This window comes from Pogona vitticeps, chromosome 5, assembly GCF_051106095.1.
Source record: "Pogona vitticeps strain Pit_001003342236 chromosome 5, PviZW2.1, whole genome shotgun sequence".
Classification (NCBI taxonomy): Eukaryota; Metazoa; Chordata; class Lepidosauria; order Squamata; family Agamidae; genus Pogona; species Pogona vitticeps.
Genome location: NC_135787.1, coordinates 103,422,866 through 103,427,264, shown reverse-complemented (window position 1 = coordinate 103,427,264; position 4,399 = coordinate 103,422,866). Strand labels below are relative to the sequence as shown.

The 4,399-nt window shown below is 46.9% G+C and overlaps 1 protein-coding gene across 10 annotated transcripts in view; it reads left to right on the top strand.

The window, feature by feature from the left end:
• Nucleotides 1-4,399, top strand: part of PRR5 (proline rich 5) — a 106,532-nt gene that overhangs the window by 1,502 nt on the left and 100,631 nt on the right. For 7 of the 10 annotated variants that reach the window (XM_073000868.2, XM_078394181.1, XM_073000867.2 and 4 more), the window contains exon 1: nt 364-511. The exons of the other annotated variants lie outside the window; for them this stretch is intronic. The gene's annotated coding sequence lies outside the window, so the exon portion shown is untranslated. Of the gene's footprint in view, nt 1-363; nt 512-4,399 lie in introns of those variants that run through there. 10 annotated transcript variants of the gene reach the window in all.

Below are 4,399 nucleotides of genomic sequence, written 5' to 3'. Positions count from 1 at the left end.
TGTGTGTGTGTGTGTGTGTGTGTGTGTGTGTGTGTGTGTGTGTGGGCGGGAGAGAGGGGGTGCCTCCCTCCCTCCCTCCCTCCAGCCCCCGCCTGGACGATCTCCCATCACGAGCGCCAGCCGCCTCCTTCCTTCCTTCCTTCCTGCTCGCCTAGCGCATCTCCCGCACTGGTGGAGGGAGAGGGGCGCGCACTGGACCGGGCGCTCCGCGGCCAAACGGGGGCTCCTGGGCGGGGCTGGCGGAGCAGGGAGGGAGGCGTGGATGGTGGAGGGAGGCGTCCCCCAACCCCGGCCAGGCAAGCCGGCTCCGCGAAGGCTAAAATGGCAGCGAACGTGAGCAGCGGCGACAAGAGGCGCCGCCGCCGCCGCCTCTGCGAAGGAGCCCCCTGGCGCAGCCTCTGAGCGGAGCGCCCGCGCAGGGCTTGCCCGCCCGCCCGGCCGCCCGCCACCTCCTGCGTGTCGCCGACCGGGGCTGCCTCGCGTTGCTTCTGGCCAGCGTCCGGAGGACCCGGTGAGTGAAGGGGACGGGTTCAGTCGCTCCCGCCAAGCTTCGCCCGGGTGCCTGCCTACGCTTGGAGATCGGTTGATTGCGCCCCCCCCGGGTTGTTTGCAGTTGAAGGAAAGCAGGGCGGCGGGGGGGGGAGGCTTCGTGGGGAAAATTGCCTCTTCTGCGAGAGATCGGCTCTCTAGGAGAAGCGGACTGGCTCCGGTCGTCGTGCTTCGTTCAACTCCAAGCACTGCTCTCCCCCTGTGGAGTGTGTGTGTGTGTTGGGGGGGGGGGGAGAAACGGGGATGAGCCACTAAACGAGACCCCCCAGATTGCCGCAGTAGTCAAACGGGAGTCGTCGGCCGCCCTCCGCTCATGGGCTGCGGGGAGGGGTGCCTGCTGTTTTTCTCCCCCGGTCCCCGGTCTGAAACGGCAGCTCTTTTGGCCAGAGGGAAGATCCCGTGCCTTTTTAGACGAAGGGCGAGATGGTATTGATTTAATAGAAATCCTCCAGGATGCACTCGGGATTTGGGGTTGACCTGGATGCTTACCATCTCCGCGCGGGTGCGGCGGCGGGTGGGGGGGAGGAGGGTGACACGCCACTGCCTCGCTCAGCTTCCCAGCTCTTACATGGAGTTCTTTGGGGAGACATAAATGGCAGCGGCACCGCATCAGGCGGAGTTATGGTGGCGCGCCCTTAAAGGGGTTACCTTGATCTCCCAGCGAGGAGGCTCCTGGCACCTGAAAGACTCGGAGAGTTTGTGATGGATCAGCTTTGGAGTTCTGCAGCAGGCTTGCTCCGAGGCTGCACCTGGAAGACGGAGGATGCAGAGCACAGGTCAAATAAAACTTGGTACAGTAGATGGTCAGGTGCACAAGACTTCTTGTTCTGTTTTATGCTGCAGGAGAAATAGATCCCTGGAAAGATATATCCCATTTTTTTTTTATTCTCAAGGAGCTCAAAGTGGAGCACCTGAAGAAGAACTGCTGGTGACAATTAGGAGCCTGTGATTTGACCAAGGCGTATTAGGGAGTTCTGTGGTTTGGTGGTGGGAAATATCTTTACTGTATTTACTGTATGGTCCATAGAACACTGTGTGGGTAAAATGTTTTAGGGATGCCGAGGTGGAACATCAAGCATTACATACTGTGGTGCCATGGTATGCTACTGTATCACTGGCATAGGGTCAGAGGGTCATCTACTGTAGAAATCGGAGGCAGAAATGTTCAGGTTTTTTGATATGAAATGTGTTCCTGATGGGTAATGCTGGCTCTAAAAAAAGTACCTTTATTAATGACTGTTTGAAAAAACAAACAACCCCAAGCCCTACCCTATTTACAAAAGTTTAAAGCACAAGCAACCTGAGATCCAAGCAGGGGGCTGCCTGACCCCCAAATTTTGCGATACAGTGCCCTTGTGCTACAGCCATGAGCTGCCCCAGGTTAAGAGCAGTCAAACAGTTTTTCTCAGGATCACACTGTAATTTGAATCCAGGTTGCATGCAGAAGATTATCCTGTGCGTATTTTATTCTGAAATAAAGGAGTGTGAAAGCCAGATGAACACCAATTACCCTGGGTTCTAGACTCAGAGAGCCCTGCTGGTTTGAACCTTCCTGCTATGTGTTCCGGACTTTAATGCCTCATGTTGTTTGATTGTTTATTCTGCAGCAGTGCTGGTGTAACATAACATTGAAAATATAGTAGCCATATCAGGTGTGGGCAGCCTTCAGGCTTGCAGGGGGTGTACAGTTTTAATTTGGAACCTTGAGGTCTACCAGCTACACGGCTTGGTACAAAATGGCGGCTTGGGGTAGGGCACAGCCAGATACAACATGGTAGCCGAGAGAGTAAGAGCTAGAAGGATATGATTTAAATCATACTGTAAATTTTTATTTTTATTTTTATTTACGTTTCAGCTGTAATGTCTTAAAATTACATTGTTGTTTTTATTGTAAGCCGCCTAGAGTGGTCTAATATGATCAGATAGGCGGGATAGAAATAAAATAAATAAATAAATAAATAAATAAATAAATAAATAAATAAATAAATAAATAAATAAATAAATCATTCCTGAGAAATATTTAATTTAATCTTGTTGTTTTGTTTTCCCGCATGGAAAGAGGGCACTCTGGTTGTTATAACCTTAATACACACTTTCCACAACACATATTTTTCATAACCTCCTTGCCCAGATTGTCTTCACCTCCAATAATCCTCTGCTCTTTGGCACTTCCAGTCTTAAAAGTTCGTACTTTCAGAGAGGTAGAGCTTTCCCTTTGCCTGCATAGAGTTGCAGAAGATTAATAGCTTCATTCTAAAGTAGTGTTCTCAAGCTTGGGTAGCCCAGATATTCTTGGACTACGATTCCTAGAAATTCTGGCCAGCATAGTGATCTTTTCTACCTAGGGCTTTCTAGGTAGAGAATACACATGAGTGGTTTACCATTCCTTTCTTCTGGGGGCATACTGGAACTGTACAGCTTGCACATCACTATACAGACTATTCACATGAGGCACAGTGAGGACTCAGAAGTCCTAAGTTCTGGCTCCACAGCCAGATGCCTAAACTGGAGTCAGCCTGGAGGAGCTGAGTGGATTTGTTATTATTGATCTCCATGTATTGCTATTAATGTCTGATGATACATACACCTGAGTTTGAGAACTGCAGTTTTTTTGGATGATACCTACAAGAGAGCATATTAGAGGAGCTAGATATATCAATGTAAATATAAATAATTTGCGTGGAAGCTTGTGAAATCTTAAAATGGCAGTCCCAATCCAAGAGCTGTTGAATCTTGTTTACAAAACTTAAATGTTATATATAGTGTCTTATAGTTGAGAATTAGAATAAACTGTATAACTCTTATTCCATAATGAGATTTTTGAACTATAACATATTTTACATTAGAAGTATCATCATATGGGGAGTTTTTAAATGGAAAAACCATTTTAACAAAAGTTAAAAATCTGATTTAAATTTTTTAAATCTTATTTTTTATTTTTTATTTAATTTTGTTCACCCTGACAGCTAATTACTTATTAAATCATATGAACCAAGCACTGGACTGGCCTGAATTTATAGGAAACAAATGCTTATCTGAGATACCAAACGTCAGAGATGCTTAATACCTAATGAGAAGGAAACTCTAGCCAATGTGCTGCCAGTCATTTGGTGATCTACCAGCAGGTCTTTATCTGCCTGTCCACGTGCTAGTTGAAGTGATGCTTACTCAAGCTGGCACTGGACAAGCCACTTACATTGTCTCCTTCTTCCTCAGGACATTGAGGTTGTTACCTTCATTGCCCTGATGCTGGGCTGTGGGACTGTGGAGGTGGAAAAAGTGATGTCATAACCACACAGGGGGCGTGTTTTGTACATGTCGTGGAACAGGAAGATACAATGTGGGGATATCTGATCATGTGAAGTTTCAGCTTCATTTGAGTAGGCTGAGAACAGTGGTGGAAGAGCTTGCTATGATCAAGACATTTCCCATCAGACTTTTCATATCAGTAAATATTTTGATGATGTCCAGTTGTAACAGCTTTTCGGGAAGATATTTCTGCCAAACTGCAGAACAGCAACTTCTGTTCCTTTTGCTGATGAAGGAGGTTTTTAATATTTCTTGTGCACAAGGAGAGTAGATTAAGTGGCTTTAGCCTTTCTTCAGTGCCTCTGTGGGCCAGTAAACTTCTTATGGGTGAAAGTTAATTGCTTTGTTTCACATAGATAATGCCTCTCATTCATACAACCAGGCAGGATCAGGTGAAGTATATATTCATGCTTTTAAAAGACATGTTTTAATGAATGGAGACTCTGGCCAATTGCAGGCAACCATAACATTCCAGATTTCATCTCCAGAAACACCCATAAAAACTGTTAGTGAGATCTGGAGGGATCTTGCTGTTTAGAAT